We start from the raw sequence: 23,782 nt of genomic DNA on the forward strand, positions 1-23,782 counted from the left end.
TCGACACACTCATATTGGGGAGCGGCCGTCCATCTGCTGTGAGTGTGGGAAAGGATTCACTCAGTCATCCAACCTGCAGATACACCAGCGAGTTCACACTGATAAGAGGCCGTTTAAATGCTCAGACTGTGGGAAGTGCTATAAAAGTTCTGAGGAACTGATGCTCCATCAATGTGTTCACACTGACGAGAGACCGTTCAGGTGCTCTCACTGTGGGACTGGGTTCTGACGATCATCTCATCTCATAGGACACCAGCGAATTCACACTGGGAAGAGGCCGTTCCTCTGCCCCCAGTGTGGGAAGAGCTTCACTACCTCATCCAACCTTCTGATACATGAGCGAGTTCACACTGGGGAGAGGCCTTTTCAATGCGCGGACTGCAGGAAATGCTATAAAAGTTCCGGGAATTTGATGTCCCATCAACTTGTTCACTCTGACGAGAGACCTTTTAAATGCCCAGACTGTGGGAAATACTATAAAAGTTCTGGAGAACTGATGCGTCAGCAACGTGTTCACAGTGACAAGAGACGGTTCAGGTGCTCTCACTGTGGGACTGGGTTCAGGTCTTCATCTCATCTCACTGTACACCAGTGAATGCACACTGCGGAGAGGCCGTTCATCTGCTCTGAGTGTGGGAAGAGATTCACCACCTCATTCAACCTGCTGAGACACCAGCGAGTTCACACTGATAAGCGACCCTTTAAATGCCCAGACTGTGGGAAATGCTATAAAAGTTCGGGGGAACTGATGTCCCATCAACATGTTCACACTGACGAGAGACCGTTCAGGTGCTCTCAGTGCGAGACTGCGTTCGGGCGATCATCTCAACTCACTGAACACCAGCAAATTCACACTAGGGAGAGACCTTTCACCTGCTCCGAGTGTGGGAAGGGATTCACTCAGTTATCCCGCCTGCTGAGACACCAGCGAGTTCACACTGGGGAGAGACCGTTCAACTGCTCCGAATGTGGGAAGGGATTCACCCAGTCATCCTACCTGCTGACACACCATCGAGTTCACCTGTTCTGGGTGTGGGAAGGGATTCACTCGCTTATACCATTTACAGAGACACCAGCAAGTTCGAAAGTAACTACACCAATTGGATGTTGTTGTGAAATCACATCCAGGACTGAATCATGTTCATTGGAGTCTCTTTCATGCTGATGTTAATAAACGCCAGGTCCGTTATAGGGAGTAATATCCTGGATAAAAGTCAAATAAATCAGCTTTGTGTTAAACTCACCGTGTGTCAAGTGTTTTAAATCTCTCAGACACAAGTTAGTTCCTTTTGAAGGGGCCTTCCTCACCCCCGTCTCCTCCATCCTCACCTCCAACAACAAGTGTGAGGAGCTCATGGGGCAGAAAATTACGCTCGGCGGGCGAGCGTCCCGACTTCATTGCGCAGTCCCACAATATTTCACCAACAATTAAGAAGCCTGTAAGGCAACTAAGAAGTTAATTAAATTCAGATTTACGCTGCCCATCGAACCTAATGGTTGGCGGGTGGGCGAAAAGGCCAAGCGGCCTTTACCTTTTTCAGGAAACCTCATCCACGGGCAGGACGAGGTCACCTGAAGCAAATCAAATTTTACACTTGAATTAAAAGCATGAAACAAAAACAGAAAATGCTGGAAAAACCTAGCAGGTCTGACAGCATCTCTGGAGAGACAAACAGAGTTTAGCTTCTTTGCAAAACTATTTTGCAGTATTTGGCTTTTATCTTATTTAATTCACTGCCACTTCTCTTCCAGGAATGCCGACCTTGAAGAAGTACTGCTCTGCAGTATTTTGCTTTTATCTTATTAATTAAGCACATGTCCCTGCTCATGTGACAGAGTGACATGAGGGGACATGTTTCATAACCTGTATAAAATCTTTAATATATATTTTTTTCAAGTCATTCCATCTCCCTGAGACAGCTCTCTGCCTCAGGGAGATTATGTAGCTCGGTCTCGCATGCATGCACAAAGGTCATACTCGCCCAGCTCGCACTCCTCCCCCTGCCCGCACAGGCAGTGCTGAGCACTGCTGCTCACGTTTCACGCAGCACAGGCCTTAATTGGCCCCCAGCATGAAATTGCCTTCCGGGCCTGATTGCAGGCAGCGGTCAGCTTCCCGACTGCCCCACTCCCCCTAGCTGAGCCCGCACGCCAAGGGCAAAATTCTGCCCATGGAACTTCTTTGTCACTGAGATTGAGACAATCCGATCAGCTGCCTCTGCTGCTTCCCACCCTTCTACTCATCCACTGGGACAAACTGTCTCTAAAATTCCTCCTTGTCCAAGCCCACAATCCACATCTTTCTCCAGTTTCTCTCCCAGCCTCCCCTCATGCCTTCTCAGTGTTCATCTTGTCCATCAGACCCACTTTCTGCTGTACTGACCCCACTCTCACTGAACTACTGATCACCCAACTTCCCCATGTTAGCTGATATTATTCACAGTTTTGTCTCTCTCTCTTCTGGTACTGACCCTCTCACCTTTAAATCCACTGTCCTGACCCATCCTAAAAAAAGGATCTCTCTTTGCCTCCTCCTATTTACATGCTACCACTAGGTGACATCATCAAAAAGCACCTTGTTAGTTTTCACATGTACACTGACAACACCCAGCTCTACTTCACCGCCATCCCTCTCCATTCTTCCACTGTTACTAAATTATCCAACTGCTTATCCCACACCCAGTACTGGATGAGCAGAAATTTCCTCAATTAAAAATTGGGAAGACCAAAGCCATTGTCTTCAATCACCAATACAAATTCCACCCTCTAACTACTGAGTTATCAGAGGGATACATTGTCCTATGTTTATCAAGCCAGGAATTTTTCTTCCTAAACAAGGGAAAAGGAGAGAGCTATTCTTCTAATGTTCAATAAATTTCTGAAGATTTTATAAGGTTAATTAGACAGTTATTTCTCACAGATCTCCCCTCCCTGAGAAAGGAAAATTCTTATTGATTTCTCACAACTGGTTTCTGACTAACCTCACTATTTCTAAGCTACGAGCTTATTTTCCTAATTTCTTGATGACAAACTAAAGCTTCTAGAATGATCAGAATCAGCAACACAAACCTTTGAGCTACCACCAAGAATAAATGTCAAAACTTTTCCACTAAAATATGATAACTATTGATTTATATTCATCCTCCATATCAGCTGATCATCTCACACAATTCTAAATTATAGACATGTTGTAAATACATCTGGTTCAAACAAAAGTTCATGCACAGACTTTAAAAATTCTCCAGCTCTATGTTCACCTGCATCCATCTTGTGGATATTTTCTAAATCCAGATTCTATTTCCCTCTTCAAATTAATTTGACTCACTTTGATATGTTCAATGTGTTCAATTCTTTCCTGAGTGTTTGAGAGACAATTTTTCTATGGAATATGTATTACTTTCTTGATAATTTAAAACGTTATTTCATCCTACTGACCACGATAATCACTCATGTTCTTTATTTTTTTATTTATTCATGGGATATGGGTTCCGCTGGCTGGGCCAGCATTTGTTGCCCATCCCTAGTTGCCCTTGAGAAGGAGGTGATGAGCTGCCTTCTTGAACCGCTGCAGTCCATGTGGTGTAGCTACACCCACAGTGCTGTTAGGAAGGGAGTTCCAGGATTTTGACCCAACGACAGTGAAGGAATGGCAATATATTTCCATATCAGGATGGTGAGCGACTTGGAGGGAAATTTCCAGGTGGCGGTGTTCCCATCTATCTGCTGCTCTTGTCCTTTTCGAAGGTAGTGATTGTGCATTTGGATGGTGCTGTCGAAGGAGCCTTGGTGATTCCTGCAGTGCCTGTCGTCAAACCCCATCTCCTCTCATCCATTTTGCAGCACTTGGCCTGTAGCCCTGTTAGCTGTGGTGTTTCCAGTGTTCATCTAAATACTTCTTAAATGTTGTGAGGGTTCCTGCCTCTACCACACCCTCAGGCACTGAGTTCTACATTTCACCTGGGCCTGGGGATTTATCCACTTTTAAGGCCGCGATTAGAGACTGAGCCTCAGTTAATCATTGTCTGAATCTGGGGAAGGGAGAGGGAGATTCTGTTCGCAAATGGATTGAAAAATAAGAAAGACCAAGTTCCAGCTCGTACCATTCACACCTTATGATAACATAGTTATGGGATAATGTTGAGGATGGAAAGAGTTGTATTAGAAGCATTTCAGAGAAGGTTCACTCGGTTGATTTCTGGGATGAAAGTGTTGTCTTTTTTCAAAATTGATTCATGGGATGTAGGCTTCGCTGGCAGGTTCCAGATAGCCCCCACCCTCTGGGTGAAAAGAAAATCCTCAAATCCCCTCTAAACCTTCTGCCCCTTACCTTAAATCTATGCCCCCTGAGTATTGACCCCTCCACTAAAGAGAAAAATGTCTTCCTATCCACCCTATCTATGCCCCTCATAATTGTGTACACCTCTATCAGGTCCCCCCTCAGCCTTCTCTGCTCTGAGGAAAACAACCCCAGCCGATCTAGTCTCTCTTCATAGCTGAAATGCTCCAGCCCAGGAAACATCCTGAGGGAATCTCCTCTGCACCCTCTCCAGTGCAATCACATCCTTCCTATAGGGCGGCAAACAGCACTGCACAGAGTACTCCAAATGTGGCCTAACTAATGCTTTATACTGCTCCATCATAATGTCCTTGCTCTTGCATTCAATGCCTCGACTAATATGTCGACAATGTTTGACACAAAGCTGATTGATTTAACCTTTATCCAGGATATTTAACTCCAGCCCAGTGACAGGGATTATTAACATCAGCAGAAACAAACCCCAACTGTCGGAAAGAGCATGGTTCAGTCCTGGATGTGATTTACAGCAGCAATAACAGCAGAATCCAACCCCGGGAGTCACTTGTGAATACACTGGTGTGTCTGCAGGGTGGATGAATGACTGAATCCCTTCCCACACACGGAGCAGGTGAACGATCTCTCTCCAGTGTGAACTCGCTGGTGTTTCAGCCGGAGGGATGGGTGAATGAATCCCTTCCCACACACGGAGCAGGTCAATGGCCTTTCTCCAGTGTGAACTCGCTGGTGTGTCAGCAGATCCATTTTGCTTTTATAGCTTTTCACACAGTCAGCACATTTAAAAGGTCTCTTTTCAGAGTGAACACGTTGATGTGAAGTGAGCTGGGTTAGTTGAGTGAATCCCTTCCCACACTTGGAGCAGTTGAATGGTTTCTGCCCAGTGTGAACTTGCTGGTGTGTCAGCAGAATCTTTCTGCTTTTAAAGCACTTTTCGCAGTCAGAACATTTAAAAGGTCTCTTGTCAGAGTGAACAAGTTGATGTGAAGTGAGGGTACTTATCTGAGTGAATCCCCTCTCACACTCAGAGCAGGTTAATGGCCTCTCCCCAGTGTGAACTCGCTGGTGTATCAGCAGATTCCTTTTGCTTTTAAAGCTCTTCTCATAGTCGCAACATTCAAAAGGTCACATGTCTGAGTGAACAAATTAATGTGAAGTGAGGTGGGTTAGGAGAGTGAATCCCTTCCCACACTCTCCCCAGTGTGAGTGTGCTGATGAGTTTCCAGCTCAGATGGGGATCTGATTGGGAAGGATTCACAGTCCCCACATTTCCACTGTTTCTCCATGGTGTTGGTGTCCCCGTGTCTCTCCATGTTGGACGATCAGTTGAATCCTTGTCCACACACACAACACTTGCACAGTTTCTCCCCATTGTGCATGGTGAGATATTTTTTCCAGATGGTGTAACAGGTTAAAGCTCCTTCCACAGTCAGTTCCCTGGAGCACTCTCACTTGGGCGTGTCTATGTCTTGGTGCTTTTCCAGTCACACTGATGTTTTAAATCTTTTCCCACAGACAGAACAGACAAATACTTCTCCTTCCACAGTCAAAGATCAATGATATTCAGGTCCAACGTCGGGAATTATAGGCCAGTCAGCCTGACGTCGGTAGTGGAGAAAATTCTAGAGTCCATTATAAAAGATTTAATAGCTGAGCACTTGGAAAAATAAAGTGGCAGAATGGGACAGAGTCAGCATGGATTTATGAAAGGGAAATCATGCTTGACAAATATACTGGAATGTTTCGAGGATGTAACTAGTAGAGTTGATGAGGGGAAGCCAGTGGATGTGGCTTATTTGGACTTTAAGAAAGTTTTCAACAAAGTCCCACATAAGAGATTAGCGTGTAAAATTAGAGCACATAGGATTGGAGGTAATGTATTGAGAGGTATAGAAAACTGGTTGGCAGACAGGAAACAAAGAGTAGGAATAACTGGGTCTTTTTCCGAATGGCAGGCAGGCAGTGACTATTGGGGTAGCGCAGGGATAGGTACTGGGACCCCAGTTATTCACAATATCTCAATGATTTAGATGAGGGAATTAAATGTAATATCTCCAAATTTGCAGATGACACAAAACTAGGTGGGAGGGTGAGCTGTGAGGAGGATGCAGAGAGTGTGATTTGGACAAGCTGAGTGAGTAGGCAAATACATGGCAGATGCAGTATAATGTGGATAAGTGTGAGGTTATCCACTTTGGTAGCAAAAACAGGAAGGCATATTATTATCTGAATGGCTATAAATTGAGAGAGGGGAATGTCCTTGTACACCAGTTGCTGAAAGTAAGCAGGTGCAGGTGCAGCAGACAGTAAAGAAGGCAAATGATATGTTGGCCTTCATAGAGAAAGCATTCAAGCACAGGAGCAGGGATGTCTTGCTGCAATTATACGGGACCTTGGTGAGACCACACCTGGAATATTGTGTGCAGCTTTGGTCTCCTTATCTGAGGAAAGATGTTCTTGCTACAGAGGGAGTGTAGCGATGGTTTACTAGACTGATTTCTGGGATGGCAAAACTTACATATGAGGAGAGGTTGAGTAGGTTAGCATTATATACGCTGGAGCTCAGAAGAATAAGGGGGGATCTCATCAAAACCTATACAATTCTAACAGGACGAGACAGGGCAGATGCAGGAAGGATGTTCCTGATGATGGAGGCGTCCAGAACCAGGAGTCACAGACTGGGGATTCGGGGTAGACATTTAGGACTGAGATGAGGAGAAATTTCTTCACCCAGAGAGTGGGGAGCCTGTGGAATTCGCTACTACAGAAAGTGGTTGAGGCCAGAACATTGTATGTTTTCAAGAAGGAGTTAGACGTAGCTCTTGGGACCAAAGCGATCATAGGATATGGGGAGAAAGCGGGGCCAGGCTATTGAGTTGGATGATCAGCCATGATCATAATGAATGGCGAAGCAGGCTCAAAGGGCCAAATGGTATACTCCTGCTCCTATGTTTCCTGCTGAATCAAGTGACTCTGTCAGATCTTGAAGTGATGTTTGGTTTGAGTTTCCTATCTGCAAATCATCTCCCTCTTGTACACTGTAAAAAGGAGTTTACAAAAATCTTCACTGTAAGTACAGGATAGAAATTCAAAGCAGAAAATTCGAGTTTCTTTGGTACATTCTTCAACCAAACATGTGGTCCAATCAAACTGAAAGAAGCTCAAATCAGCAACAAAGTCACAATAAAAGCAAAGGGAACATTCCTAAATAAACCAGAATGTTGTTTCCAGTGTCTATGAGACACTCTGTACCCTGAGGTGCCTACTGGATGTGGGAGGTATCAAACGTACCGGTGGACACCACATGTTCCCTCTCCAGAGAAACCCGGGCACGGAAAAGTCCACAGAAGAGTGGTTGGCAGCCAGTGTGACCACCCCCATGTGTGTCACCCATCCTGGATCTACAAATTCCTGTTTTAAACAGGCCCATGAACAGTTACAGAAGATTCTCTAACTTATCCCCGGCCAGCCTCTCCCCACCCCACCCATCACCCCTCTACACTGGGCAGCCAGAGATTAGGACTGTGGTGCTGAATTGTCACCAAGGGCTTCGGATCAGCCCTACAGGGGCTGCATCCTCTCACCCTGAATATATACAAGGCCCATGGAGTCCTCTCGGCCGCAAACATCACCTGTAGCCTGGGAGTGGGTGAAGCTGCCTCAAAACCTCTTGATCAGTCTAACCTCTACCGGGCACAAGGACCCTGTTGAGAAACGGGACCGTGAAGCTCCGCCCACTCACCGTTGCATCCACAAGATGGCCGCGCATGCGCCCTGCTCTCCGCTGAAACAAGGTGGCGGCCGTTATACTGGGTCTGGGTCTCGGGAGAAAAAAAATAAAAAAACTCAATAAAATTAGAGATGAAATTATAGAGAAGCCTAAATGTAACAGAACATCCATTATCCACCGGAAAGATGGGGAGTGGGAATTGTCCATCTCAGTCTCGTCAATAGATACTTAATGAGGGGACATTATTCTCTGTGTCTTTCCAGGACCTGGAGATGGAAAAGGGGCAAATGAATGAACTTTAAACACCTCGTCCACTTGGCACAGAAACTGTCTGAGACTCAGAATAGAAACCACATGGAACTAAATACTGACAAATACTAAACTGTTGGCTAAAAATAAATACAAATATATCTTGGGGGAGACAGTGCTACAGTGGGAATGTTACTGGACTAATAATCCAGAAAACCAGCTTGATGCTCTGGGGACAGGGGTTCAAATCCCACCACAGCAGCTGGTGGAAATTAAAATCAATTATTAATAATTGAAATTAATAATTAATAATTGAAAGCAAGTCTCAATAAGGGCAACAATTCAGCCATTGTCAATTGTCATAAAAACCCACCTGGTTCACTAATGTCCTTTCGGGAAGGAAATCTGCCTTCCTTACCTGGTCTTACATGAGACTCCAGATCCAAACTGAAATGTGGTTACTCTTAATAACCCTCTGAAATGGTGTGGTAAGCACTTGCTCCAAGGGCAACAAATGCTGTCCCTGCCCACATTCCATGAAAGAAAGTTTTTAACACCTCCGCCACTGAATGGCTACAATTTCAGAAGGAAGTGAAGACAGAGGGTCCAGAAAAGATGCAAGAGAATGGTTCCCTTTCCAAGGATAACAAAGCAACTTCACCTAACCTAACTGAAGTTCCTCATCTCTCATGAATCTTTCCTGCACACTCTCACATTCTTCCTAAAGCTCAAAATTGGACACAATATTGCAGTTGGGTCCAAACCTGTGTTTTATTCAGATTTATTCTAATTTGGTTGATTTTGTACTTTATTCCTGTATTCATAAATCCCAGGATGCCACATGCTTTATTCACTGCTTTCTCAGCCTGCCCTGCCATCTTCAATGATTTGTGTACATGTTGCCCCAGATTCCACTGCTCCTGTACCTTTTTCCAATTGTATCCTTTATTTCATATTATCTCTTCTCACTCTTCCTACCAAAATGAATTACTTCACACCTCTCTGAATTAAATTTTATCTGCCACCTGTCTACCCATTCCACCATTGTGTCTATGTCCTCTTGAGGTTTATCACCATCCTCCCCACTGTAAACACAACTTGAAAATTTGGTGTCATTTGCAATTTTGAAATGCAGCCCTGCATACACAAGTCTAGTTCATTAATATATATCAAGAAATCAGTGTTCTGACCACCGACCCCTTGTGATCCCTCTGTATACTTTTCCTCAATCTGAAAAAGTAACCGTTCACCATGCATGTTGTTTCCTGTCACGCAGCCAATGCTGCCTCTGCCCCATGGATTTTAATTTTGCTGACACGCCTGTTACTTGGCACTATATCAAATGCTGTTTAGCAGTTCATGTGCACATCAACCCTGTTACCCGCATCAACATTCTCTATTGCCTTATCAAAAACTCAAGAAATTTAGTTCAACACTATTGTCCTGAACAAGTTGTACAAGTGACTTAATTTTATCCTGAATTGCTGCTTTTAAATGCTTTCCCACACAGAAGTTAAACTGACTGTCGATGCTGGGCTGACCCTTCCATTTCAGTTAACTAAGGATTCAATATTAGTGCCAGGAAGTGTGAGGAAACCAGGGAAGTTGTGAAATTGTAACTACATTTAAAGACACTGATAACTGATACATAACTCAATAATTAATCAGATTTCAAGACATAAAGTACAGATAAATTAATTTATGAATAACTGAATTGAATTATTAATAATGTAGGTAGAGTGCTTGGAATGGAGAAATGAAATACTGCAAGGCTTAAAATATGAAATGAAAAGAGTAAAAACTGGAAACACTCAGGAGTTCTGGAAGAATCTGTGGAGAGAGAAACAGAGTTAATGTGACAGCTCTGTGATCTATCATATGACCTGACCATATATAGAAATGTAACAATTCACTACCAGGTCAAAAGGAGACACTTTACAGACTTCGGGAATCAAAATTGAGTTCAACAATTTTCTATCATAATCTCTGCCCTCATTTGTTTCTTGTTTCTTTGCGCCCTTGTTTTACTTTCTCATTTCACTCATCTTCTTCACATTGCGTTCAGACTATTATTATTATTGTGTCATTCACACCTCACGCCTGACCTGCTGAGGAATTCCAGCATTTTCAGTTTCATGTCGGGATTGTAGACTGTGAGAGTTTGTAAAGATAGAGATTGTCCCAAATTAATTTGCCACATCGATGACAAAATTCTCAGCCTCATGAGACTTCAGTCTCATTGTTTTATATTTGGGTCTGGGGGATAATGTTCACTGTTTTATATTCGGGTCTAAGGGATAATGTTCACTGCTTTATATTCGGGTCCAGGGATAATGTTCACTGTTTTATATTCGGGTCTGGGGGATAATGTTCACTGTTTTATATTCGGGTCTGGGGATAATGTTCACTGTTTTATATTCGGATCAGAGGGATAATGTTCACTCTTTTATATTCGGGTCAGGGGGATAATGTTCACTGTTTTATATTCGGGTCAGGGGGATAATGTTCACTGTTTTATATTCAGGTCTGGGGGATAATGTTCACTGTTTTATATTCGGGTCTGGGGGATAATGTTCACTGTTTTATATTCGGGTCTGGGGGATAATGTTCACTGTTTTATATTCAGGTCTGGGGTATAATGTTTGCTGTTTTATATTCGGGTCTGGGGGATAATGTTCACTCTTTTATATACTGGTCTAGTGCAGAATAAAATGAGGAGCCTCTTTAATTGAGTACGGTAACTGCATTTTTGGCTCTGCCTTTAAACAAAAGAATCTATCTTGTTGTGTGGGACAAAAATTTTCAGTTTTGCTGGATTCAGGTAAGGCGAGTTTGAAACTAAATCCTGCAATTCTGTAATTATAGACTGAAACCAGACAAGCAGGAAGCTGCTGATGGTTAAAGGGGCCAGGATGGTGGTCTGGAGGAAGTCTGACACACACTGAGCAGGAGAAAGGGGAGGAATTACTTGGTTAAACAGGGAAGCAGGGACAAGAGCAGAAGTTGGGACACATCAGAGAATCATGGAATGGTTGCAGCAAAGAAGGAGGCCATTCAACCAGTCGTATCTGTGTTAGCCCCCTGAAGGGACAATTTATCTAATGCCATGCCTTTGCCCCATAGCCCTGCAATTAAACAAGATTAAACAATTATGAAACAAGATGTTTACGCGAAGGGGCAGCAGAAAAAAAGAAAAGCAACTTGTTTACAGAGTGTATCGGGGGTGGGGAGCAGCATAATGTACCTTTGCAGATCAGTGAGGATCCCCAAGGTCCATCAGCTGTCTGCATGCAGTGTTTAGTGGGCCCTGGGGGAGGGGAGGATGGAACCATTTGGGACACAGCACAGGGCAGGAGATCACCCCTTCCCCACTGTCCTAGTTACACAAATGACTCACCTTGGACTGTCCCACACCTGAGCCCGATGGGGTGGTGAACTGGGCAGAGTTTGGGGCTTTGAGTGACAGGTCTGGGGTTATATCAGAGCAGGCACAGTCACTGATCCCCCTTTTTCCTCTACATTGGACAGACCAAATGCAGACTATGTGACCGCTTTGCAGAACACCTTTGGTCTGTCCGCAAGCATTAGCCAGACCTCCCTGTCGCTTGCCATTTCAACACTCCACCCTGCTCTCTTGCCCACATGTCTGTCCTTGGCTTGCTGCCTTGTTCCAGTGAAGCTGAACGCAAACTGGAGGTACAGCACCTCATCTTCCGATTAGGCACTTTACAGCCTTCCGGACTGAATATTGAGCTCAACAATTTTAGATCTTGAACTCTCTCCTCCATCCCCACCCCCTTTCCGTTTCTTCCCCCTTCCTTTTGTTTTTTCCAATAATTTATATAGATTTTACTTTTCCCACCTATTTCCATTATTTTTAAATGTATTTCCACCCATTGTTTATCTCTACCTTTTAGTACTCCCCGCCCCCACTAGAGCTATCTGTCCTGCCTTCTACTCTTAATTAGCACATTCCTTTAGATAATATCACCACCTTCAACACCTCTTTGTTCTTTTGGTTATCTTTTGTTATCTGGCTGCTTGTCCCAACAAACCGCACCCCCCCCACCTTAAACCAGCTTATATTTCACCCCTTTCTTATTGTTACTTAGCTCTGTTGAAGGGTCATGAGGACTCAAAACGTCAACTATGCTCTCCTCCACCGATGCTGCCAGACCTGCTGAGTTTTTCCAGGTATTTCTGTTTCTGTTTTTGTTTTGGATTTCCAGCATCCGCAGTTTTTTTGCTATTATCTCTAAGTTTCACTGGAGTCGTGTTGGTGAGTGTTTACAAACTCTGTCTCACTATCCCGGGAATGGAGGTGGATTGGAGGTTGCTGTGAGTGTTGGGTTATATTGTTTCTCCTCATTCTTCCCGCTTCTCCCACTCCCAGTTCCAGGCTGCAGGTCCCGGTGATTCTGGATGCGGGACAGTTGTTAGTCCCGGCCCTGGTGTGGGTGCGCAAGCGCAGATGCGCGGCTTATTGTTCTGTCATAATGGCGGGTGTTCGTCCTCCTGTATTTTGCTGCAGTTCTTCACCTCCTTGACTCTCCCGGCGCCATAGTTGCCACCTGCCGATTGCGGCAACCGACCTTCGATAATGAAATTAACTACTTTTAGATAGAGCGGTTTCTGGAGCGCATAGCATTGTGGGAACATTGCCCACCATTAGTCGGCGGCCGTCACCGAGAGTTATCGTGCAGTCTGAAGGCAGATCAGCGACCTGAGCCCCCACTTCTGTTTTTTAATCTGACCTGCTGGATATTTAAAATATTTTATCCCTTAAGTTCAGATCCAGCCTTGCAGATCGTTGCTTTCATTTTCTTATTTTATGGAGCCAAGTCCAGAAACACAGACAGGCCAATTAGGAGCCGGTTTGAATTAGGGTGGGTGTTGAATGGGGGTCTTTTTTGTTGCATCAGTTTTGAGCTGGAGTAGAGCTGGAGGAGAAGCTGCTGCGTTTAACCCCGAGGACTTTGCAACCCAGTCGGGCCCAGCAATTTCCAATGTGAGGCTGTGATGGGAGGTAGATTCTGGGGGTGATCGAGTTGCTAAACGGACACTGTCCATTAAATTTAAGAATATTGTTTTGGAGGCAAATATTTCTATAGTGCCCTTTTATCAGAGATTTTTGTTAACTCCTTTCTTGGTATTTGGTGTCACTAACAAGACCAGAAGATGTTGTCAGTCCCCAGTTGTCTGTTGGTCAGGTGTTGGTGGACCTTCTTCCTGAACCACTGCAGTCACTGTGGTGAAGGTGCTCCCACAATGCTACAATAAAAGCAAAACACTGCAGATGCTGGAAGTCTTAAACACAAATAGAAAATGCTGGAAAAACGCAGGAGATTTAGCAGCATCTGCGGAGAGAGAAACAGAGTTGACGTTTCAAGTTCATATGACCCTTTTTCAGAGCTCAAGAAAAGTGGAAATGTGATGTGATTTATACTGTTTAAGTGGGGATGAGGAGTGGTTGGGCAGATGGAGCAGGATAGAAGGCCAGCGATAGGTGGGGACATATATCATTATCACCAGTCAGTGATGATATGTGTCCAAATCAACAAAATGTTGCATTTATGTAGCAAGCTAAATATAATAAAACATTCCAAAGCATATTGGAATATTTAACACTTAAGCACGTGAGCAGATGTTCAACAGCCTGGTCAAAGAGGTACATTTTAAGCAGAGTCTTCAAAGGATGAGGGAGAGGTACAGAGGTCTAAATAGGGAATTCCAGAGCTTACGGCCTGGGCAGCTGAAGACACTATCACCAATGGTGGGTCAATTAAAATCAGGGATGCTCAATAGGCCAAAATTAGATGAGCCCAGATATCTGGGACGGATGTAGGCTGGAGGATATTCTAGAGATAGTGAGGGGCCGAAGTCACTGAAGGATATGACAAAAAGGATGAGGACTTAAACATTGAGGTGTTGCTTCACCAGGAACCCATATAGCTCAATGAGAACAGGGGTGTTGGATGAATGAGTCTGAGTGCGAGTAAGGACACGGGAAGCAGAGTTTTAAATGACCCAATCTTTCTGTGGGCGGCTAGGAATAGCCTAGTACAGAGGGAACAAAACAATGGGTGAGTTTCAGCAGCAGATGAGCTGAGGCAGGAGTGAACATAGGCAAATTACTGAAGTGGAAATAGGCGGTCTTAGTTTTTGTAGTCAGAAGCTCAGCTTGGGGTGAAATATGACACCAAGATTGCGAACAGTCTGGTTCAGACTCAGAGTTGTCAGAGAGATGGAAGACATTGATGGTCAGGGAGTGAAGACAATGGCTTCAATCTCCTCAATATTTATATGGAGGAAATTTCTGCTTATCCAGTATTGCTTGTCAGGCAAGTCAGGACAGTATGTGACTTGGAGGGGAAATTGGAGGTGATAGCGTTCACATTCACCTGTTACCCTGGTCCTGCTAGGGGATGGAGGCTGAGTGTTTGGGAGATTTTGATAGGATTACAGATGCATAAAATCCTTTTCCTTCCCCTGCCTCTCCCATCTCCGTCTCTATTTCCCCCGATAGATACTGGTGTTTTGTATAGTCCCTGACCAGTCGGTTGGTTTCCTTCCCTGAAGGGCATTAGTGAACCAGTTGGGTTTTTTATGACAATCCAGCAGTTTTCATGGTCCCTTTTTTCCTGGTACCGGCCCCACAAATTACCAGATTCATTCACCTCAATTGCACAACCTGTTTTTGTGTTATTATGGGTTCTCTCTCATTCGCTTTTGTCTGTTTAAACTATTTCCCCAGGATTTTAAGTCGGGAAACCCAGCCTTTCATCGGAATCTGACAGTGTAGCATAATTTGTCATAACCTGAATTTCATCGGATTTTAAGCATGGAAGATAAAAGTACTTTGCACTGTGGGGAGAAACTGTACACATGTTCTGGTGTGTGGACGAGGTTTCAGCCGTTCATCTGATCTGTCGAGACACAAGCGCAGTCACACTGGAGAGAATCCATGGAAATGAGGGGCCTATGGGAAAGGATTCAATTATCCATCCCAGCTGGAAATTTACCATCACATTCACACTTGGGAGAGGCCTTTCAAGTGTTCTGTGCAGAAATTTCCTTCAATACAATACTGGGAAGATTGAAGCCATTGTTTTAATTCCCTAGCTACCAGCTCCATTCCTTATCCAATTTCTATCAGGTCATCTCTCAACCTTCTCTTTTCTACAGAAAAGAGCTTCAGGCTGTTCAGCCTTTCCTGGTGATTATAACCTATCCGTTCCTGGAACATTTGTGATTGAACTTTTATTTTCCTGTTCATTGTGACATCCAACAGCAGTAGAAACATTTCCCAATGTCCAAGGGATTTCAGTTTGGACTATTTGTATTTACAAATTCATTCTCTTGACGTGTCCATTGCCTTAACCACTCGGCCACAAGGACTGGGTGTCTGTCTATTTAAATGTTGCTCAGTGACAATTTCCATCATCCTCCACTTTGTGCCTTTTGGGCACTGAGAAGCTGAAATGTCTCCACTCAAAAAATAAAACAGAAATAAACCTCCTCCTGCATCTTTTAAAACTGCTCTTCATTGTTCCTGTGCCATTTAATATAAAGCCATAAAGGTAACGTGGATACTTGGATTGCAAAATGGGGAATAACAACACACACACAGACATATACACCGAGAGTGACAGAGGACATGGGTTTGTCTGTAAGGAGAGACAAACACCCAGAAAGCAAGCATGACACCAACCTGGCTCTGTTTTTGTTCCATTTCAAGTTGCAACTTCCCTGAATGTTGGAGACGAATGGAAGTTGGAGAACACTGGAGGTATTTGGATGGTTCTTATTCAATTTAACCGATAATTAATTCTGCAGGCACACAGGAATGATACAAAGAGTAGTTGGCAGGATTCCAGCCAACCTGTGGAGACCCCAGTGCATTCACAACCTGTCACCTTAACAACTCCGCCATGAACACAGGACCTGCACTGACGTCACTGCTCTTTGTATAAAATCACAGACGGTCATTCAGCATGTTGTTCACATGCCAACTTTCTGGAAGAGCAACTCAACCACTGTAATTCCACATCCCGCCTTTTCCCCACAGCAATTTATATTTATATTGCCTCTCCTCGTTCTTCCGTTAAAAAAAGGCACACTCTGCCGGATTTCATGTGATCTGGCATCTGTTTGTCCGAATGAAGCTGCTGCAGATCCCAAAACAGAGATCACCAGGATGTTTTGTAGTGCTGGGATTCAAACCCAAGTTTCTATAGAAACTCGGAGTTGTACTCCAGCACCATAGACTGTTCGACCACAGAAACACATTGATACAGTTTGTTAATCGTGTCATTCACTGATATTGCCACTGAATGAGAACAAAGTCAAATGAATAGGCAAAATCCTGCAGATGCTGAAAACCTGAAACATGAACAAAAGATGCTGGAAAAACTCAGCAGCTCTGAGAGCATCTGTGGAGAGAAAGACAGAGTTAACGCTTCGAGTCTGTATGGCTCTGAAGAACAATCATACGGAATTGAAACGTTAACTCTGTCTTTCTCCCTACAGATGCTGTCAGACCTGCTGAGTTTTCCAGCATTTTTTGTTTTTGTTTCAAAGGAGTGGGAAGGGGTCATTCAGAACCTCAAACCTGCTCTGTCAGTTAATCAGATCATCCTGCACTTTGTAACAAACAGAAATCATCTCCACTCAAAAACACAATGAGCTGCAGTGAAGGGTTGGCACCATTTAAACCGTCACTCAATTGGTCTGGTTCCTAATCTCCTGCTAGAAATAACAAGAAAAATTGTCACTGAATTCACTCCAGGTCTTAACCTCAGAAGGACAGGACACAAGGTAACAAAGTACATTTCGATAGAATGGGTTAGAAAATGGCAGAATGACTGGGAAAGAACATCTGTAGTGTTAGGAAACATAAAATGATAGAAAGTTCCAGCAAAGAAAGAGGCCATTCGGCCTAGAGTGTTGCTTTCAAAGAGCAGTTGTGATTGGTTGATCAGGAGTGATATTTGTGCCACTTTAAACAGCCGGCAGTAAAATCAGTTCCATTACCCCCTACTTTGAGCCTTGCACCAACATCTCTGTAGTCAGTTCTTGTCTCAGGCCTTCCAATCTGAGAGGTGATGGTGTAGTGGTATTGACACTGGAATCGGGGTCAAATCCCACCGTGGAATTTGAATTCAAATTCAATAAAAATCTGGATTTAGAAGTCTGATGAGGACCAAGAAACAATTATCGATTGTTGTAAAAACCTATCTTGTTCACCAATGTCCTTTAGGAGGAGGAAATCTGCCTCCATGTGACTCCACAGCAATGTCCTCTGAGGTGGCCTAGCAAGACACCTAATTGTATCAAACTGTGACAAAGTCTCAAAAAGGAATGAAGCTGGACAGACCACCCAGCATCGACCGAGGCACTGGAAATGACAATGGCAAACTCAGCCCTGTCGACTCTGCAAAGTCCTCCTTACTAACATCTGGGGGTGAGTGTCAAAAGAGCTGTCTCCACAGGCTGGTCAAACAACAGTCAGCCTCATGGAAACATACCTCACAGATAATCTCCCAGATATCACCAGCACCAGCAGAGGTGGCGGCGCACTGACGTACAGTCAGGAGGGAGTTGCCTTTGGAATCCTCAACATCGTTTGTGGGTCTCATGGCATCAGGTCAAACATGGGCAAGGAAACCTCCTGCTGATTACCATGTACTGCAATCCCTCCCTGATGAATCAGTGATCCTCAATAAAGGACACCACTTGGAGGAAGCACTGGGGGTGGCAAGGGTACAGAATGTATTCTGGATGGGGGACTTAAATCACCAACAATGGCTCAGTAGCATCACCACTGACTGAGCTGGGGGAGTCCTAAAGGATATAGCTGCTAGACTGGGTCTGCAGCAGGTGGTGAGGGAACCAACAAGAGGGATAAACATATTTGACCTCATTCTCACCAGCCTGCCTGCCACAGATGCATTTATCCATGACAGTGTTGGTAGGAGTGACCACCGGACAGTCATTGTGCAGACGAAGTACCTCCATCACATAGAGGATACCCCCATCGTGTTTTGTGGCACTACCACTGTGCTAAGTGGGATCAATTTGGAAAAGATCTAGCAACTCAAGAATGGGCATCCAGGAGGTGATGTGGAGCCAGCACTTTGCACTGAAAAATCGACTGAACTCCATCTTAAACCTATTCAGCAACTGAACATCCATTGCTCCCTGGGGTTGAACCTTCCAAAGATTCACAACCCTTTGTGTAAAGAAATTCTTCCCTATCTCATTCCGAAATGATCTACCCCTTATTCCAAGACTGTAATCCCCATGTTCTAGATTCCCCAGCCAGGGGGAAAACATTTTCTCAGCATCTACCCTCCAGGCCCCTTAAGAATGTTCCCTGTTTCAATGAGATCCCCTCTCATTCTTCTAAACTCCATTGATTATAGGCCCAGTCTCCTCAATTTCTCCTCACTGGATAATACCCTTATCCCAGGACCCAGTCTGGTGAAGAGTTGTTTCACTCCCTCTGGGGTAAGTATGTCATTCCTTCGATAGGGAGACTAAAACTGCACACAGTATCCAGCTGAAGCCTCACCACTGCCCTGTCAAATTATAGTGAGATTTTTTTGCTCATGTACTCCAATCCCTTTGGAATAAAAGCTATTAAACCATTTCCCTTCTTAACTGCTTGCTGGATCTGCATGTTAACTTCCTGTGATTCATGTTTGAGGAAACCTCTGAATGCAAACATTTCCCTGTCTCTCACCATTCAAAAACATTTTTTTTTTTTAATTCACCTACCAAGATGGATAAGTTCACCACATTGTATTCCATCTGCAATCTCCTTACCCACTCACCCAGCCTGTCTCCATCCCTCTGCAGACTCTGTGTCCTCACTGCTCACTTTCCGACCTAACTTGGTATCATCAGCAAACTTGGATATGTTACATACAGTCATCCAAGTCATTCATATAGTTTGTAAATAGCTGATTCCCAATTACTAATCCTTGTGGTATTCTGCTAGTTACAGTCGGCCAACACGAAATATCCTATTTATTCCTACTCTCTGAATTCTGTCCTTTAACCAATCTTCAATCCATACTAAGTTATTACCCCCATCACACAAAACCTAATTTTGAGTAATGACCTCTTGTGAGGCTCCTTATCGAATGCTTTTCAAAAATCCAAATACACAACATCTAATGTTTTCCCCGTTATTCACCTGACTCATTACACCGTCCAAAAACTTCACACAGATTGTCAAACATGATTTCACTTTCAAGCATTTGTACTGACTCTGCTTAATCAGTTAATGCCCAGTTACCACATCCGGAATAATAGATTCCAGCATTTTGCCAATGACTGATGTTACGCTAACTGGCCAAAGCTTCCCCATTTTCTCTCTAGCCCATTTCTAGAATAGTGAGGTTATGTTTGCTAACTTCCAATCCTTGGGAATAGTTCCAGAATCTAAGGATTTCTGGAAGATTAAATCCAATGTATCCACCATGTTCTGTTCCCTGTGAAGCTCAATGAACCAAATTAATCAAATTTACCGATTGACCCCATCCAGAAAACCAATGGACAAGATTTCATTTCTTATTCCTTTTACTTTAACAATCAATCCAAAATCAAGATCAATGAAATATGAATTAAAAGGCAGACTGTGGTCAATATTAAGTATAAATTACACATTAAACAGCAAAAGAAACAAAGAAAGTTCTCACGGATTTTCTAGGCAGTCCACTCACACAACTCTTCCCCTCCTTTGTGTGGATGAGGCTTCAACCGATTGTCCAATCTAGAGAGAGAAAAGGAAACCTGTCCAAGGGGAGATCGCAGAGAAACTAGAGCGAGACGTGAGTTCAGCGCTGAAACAGGAGAACATTAGAGACAGTTTGTCCCGGTGGGTTAGTGGAAGGCAGGGAAGCAGCAGAGGCAGCTGATCAGATTGTCTTAATCTTCGTGACAAAGAAGCTCCATGAGCTCCTCACACTTGTCGTTGGAGGAGACAGGAGAGAGGCAATCACTGTAGCTGGTTGCAAATTCGCTGGTGTCATAGCAGGTAGGATGACCGAGTGAATCGCTTCCTACACACTGAGCAGGTGAACGGTCTCTCCCCAGTGTGCACCCACTGGTGTTCAGTGAGTTGAGGGGATCGCCTTAACCCAGTGCCACAGTGAGAGCACCTCTCACCAGTGTGAACAAGTTGATGGGACATCAGTTCCCCGGAACTTTTATAGAACTTCCCGCAGTCTGCATATGTAAAATGTCTCATCAGTGTGAACTCGCTGGTGTCTCAGCAGGTGGGATAGCTGAGTGAATCCCTTACCACATACAGGCCAAGTGAATGGGCTCTACCCAGCGTGAACTCACTGGTGTATTCGAAAGTGGGATGACTGAGTGAATCCTTTCCTACACATGGAGCAGGTGAACAGTCTCTCCTCAGTGTGAACTCGCTGGTGTGTTAGCAGGTTGGATAATAAGTGAACCGCTTCCTGCACTCAGAGCAGGTGAATGGTCTCTCCCCAGTTTGAACTCGCTTGTGTGTCAGCAGGTTAGATGACTGAGTGAATCCCTTTCCACACTTGGAGCAGGTGAACGGTCTCCCCCCAGAGTGAACTCGCTTGTTTGTCAGCAGTGTGGATAACTGAGTGAATCGCTTCCCGCACTCAGAGCAGGTGAACGGTCTCTCCCCAGTGTGAACTCACTGATGCTTTTTCAGCTCAGACGGGCCATTGAGTTCCTTCCCACAGTCCCCACATTTCCACAGTTTCTGCGCAGTGTGAACAGTGTTTTTTGTTTCCATGTTTAATGGCCGATGATATTCAGGTCCTGATGAATCGAATGAGTCTTTGTCAGATTCTGTGACGTTTGGTTTCAGTTTCCCGACTGCATGTCCTCCCTTTGCAATATGCTGGAAAAATTAATTTAATATAAGATAAAGGAAATGTGAGAGAGAACCCACAAAAACACAAAGGCAGGTTGTGAAATTGAGCTGAATGAATCTGGGAATTTGTGGGGCCAGCACTTGGAAAAAGTGACCATGAAAACTGCTGGATTGTCATAAAAACCCAACTGGTTCACTAATGTCCTTCAGGGAAGGGAACCTGCCACCTGGTCTGGGCCTACACAAGACTGGCTTCTACTGGAGGAGAAAACAAGAGAAGGAGGGGGGAGGGGGAGTAAAGAGAGAGAGAGAGAGCCAGAAAGAGAGAGAGAGACAGAGAGAGAGGTGGAGGAGAGGAAAAAGGAGATGCAATTCATCCATTTGCAATTCAACCAGAATCACAGAATCTTCCGAACCCACAACCCCCACCACCTAGAAACACAACAGCAGCTGGTGCAGGGAAAACCATCATCTCCAAGACACACACCAGCGAGTTCACACTGCGGGGAGACTGTTCACCTTCTCTGTGCGTGAGAGAAGGGATTTAACTGATCATTGAAACCCTCACAGGAGGTAATGTATGTTGGCAGAAGGGACAGAGAGGGGCAATAGAGATTAATGGCAGAGTTCTAAAGAATGTGCAGGGAGACAGGGACCTGGGGCTTCATGTGCAGAGATCTTTGAAGGTGATAACACAGATTAGGACAGTAGTTAGCAAAGCAAATTGGATCTTGAGCTTCATAAACAATAATATTGAGTACAAAAGCAGGGAAGCTGTGATGAATCTTTACAAACCTCTGGCTAAAACACAACTTGAGTATTACGTCCACTTCTGGTGACCAAGCCTTAGGAAGGAGGCACGATCGGGAAATTTGCAGATGACACAAGAATTGGCCGTGTAGTTGATAGTGAAGGGGACAATTGTTGTCTCCAGAATGATATCAATCTTTTGGTTGAGTGGGCAAAGAAGTGGCAAATGGAGTTCAATCCCGAAAAGTATGAGCTAATATATTTGGGGAGGACAAATGCACCTACCCGGCTATGAGGAAAATTGCCCAGGTATGTCCTCTACACAAAAAGCAGGACAAATCCAACCCGGCCAATTACCGCCCCATTGGTCTACTCTCAATCATCGAATTGCAACCTCTCTTTCAGCCATTTTCCCACGAGCAGAACTTAAGATGAAATGAACACATCCAATGAAAAGATTTAGCAAGCGGCATGTTATTTTTACTTGTGACTAACTCACTCTTGCATTCTGTAAATACTGCTCGGGTTTTTGTGAATGGGATATCATCTACCTGCGATTTCCTAAGCCCGTGCTTGGTGCAGTGGGAGATTTGGCCCCTGTTGCAGTATCTGCATCCCAGAGATGGCCAGTAACCCACTGATTGAAACTGCAATTGCCACTTTCCCCTGCTGGCTGTTGGAGAGTGACGGGCCAGATAATTGCAGCTTTCTACTTTTCCCTATCTTACTGCGGAGCTGAAGAAGAGCGAATAGTTGATGGGTTAGTTTGAATACAATAACTTTCTAGGTTTCTAATGGGTGAGATGTTAGTACATGGGAGATGCCATTCTTTTCTAATTAGAAGCTAAATTGTAGTAGGGGAACAGATTCATAAATCAATGAAAATAGCAACACTCGCGTTGAACCCTCAATCAGGTAAATGCAGCAACATGTAAATGGTTAAAAAATATTTAGCGATACAAGTGTTACAGGATCAATTTCATGAATATGTCTAATCAGCATTAATAACCCCAGCACTGACAGAATTTAATCAACACAACCAATAAATACTGAAAACTCACCTCTTCAACGATGCTGCCTTACCTGCTGAATATTAACAACATAATCCTCTGGGCTTATTTCACTATCTTTTCACATGCATAAACAGTCTCCGAAGAGATGACCAAAAATTGCTAATAGTGACTGTGTTGCAAGTCACCATAGCGGGGTACTGGGAAAAGTTTTCATTAAGCAATAATCGCGCCTCAGTTTAAACTTTTTTTTGCAATAATATACTTTATTCATAAAAGATCTTCAACAACATTCCAAACCATTTCAAAATCACCATCACAAAAGTACAATCAGGTTCACCTTTTACAACATGTATCACAAAGTGCATCAGTACAAACAATGAATGTTACAATCATTTTCAGACATTCATTTTGAGCTGTACATCCCAAGGGGGGCTGTACACAGTTCTCAGTCCCTCGGTGCACTGTGGCAGAAAGGTCTTAGGCAGCGACCCTTCCCCATTGCGCCTTTGTGGTGGCTGCCCCAAGCTTAACTGTGTCCCTCAGCACGTAGTCCTGGACCTTGGAATGTGCCAGTCTGCAACACTCGGTCGGGGACAACTCTTTGCGCTGGAAAACCAACAAGTTTCGGGCAGACCAAAGAGTGTCTTTCACCGAGATGATGATCCTCCAGCTGCAGTTGATGTTTGTCTCGGTGTGTGTCCCTGGGAACAGCCCGTAGAGCACAGAGTCCTCTGTCACAGAACTGCTCGGGATAAACCACGACAGAAACCACTGCATCCCTCTCCAGACCTTCTTCGCAAAGACACAATCTACAAGGAGGTGAACAACGGTCTCTTCCCCACCACAGCCACCTCGAGGGC

At 44.2% G+C, this 23,782-nt stretch overlaps 1 non-coding gene across 1 annotated transcript; it reads right to left on the reverse strand.

Annotated features, from left to right (window-relative positions):
- Positions 1–23,056: 23,056 nt before the first annotated feature.
- On the reverse strand, positions 23,057–23,200 carry LOC121273891. Its single transcript, XR_005942117.1, has one exon. It is a non-coding gene; the product is annotated as a U4 spliceosomal RNA (small nuclear RNA).
- Positions 23,201–23,782: the final 582 nt, after the last annotated feature.

This window comes from Carcharodon carcharias (genome assembly GCF_017639515.1).
Source record: "Carcharodon carcharias isolate sCarCar2 chromosome 27 unlocalized genomic scaffold, sCarCar2.pri SUPER_27_unloc_2, whole genome shotgun sequence".
NCBI classification, from domain to species: domain Eukaryota; kingdom Metazoa; phylum Chordata; class Chondrichthyes; order Lamniformes; family Lamnidae; genus Carcharodon; species Carcharodon carcharias.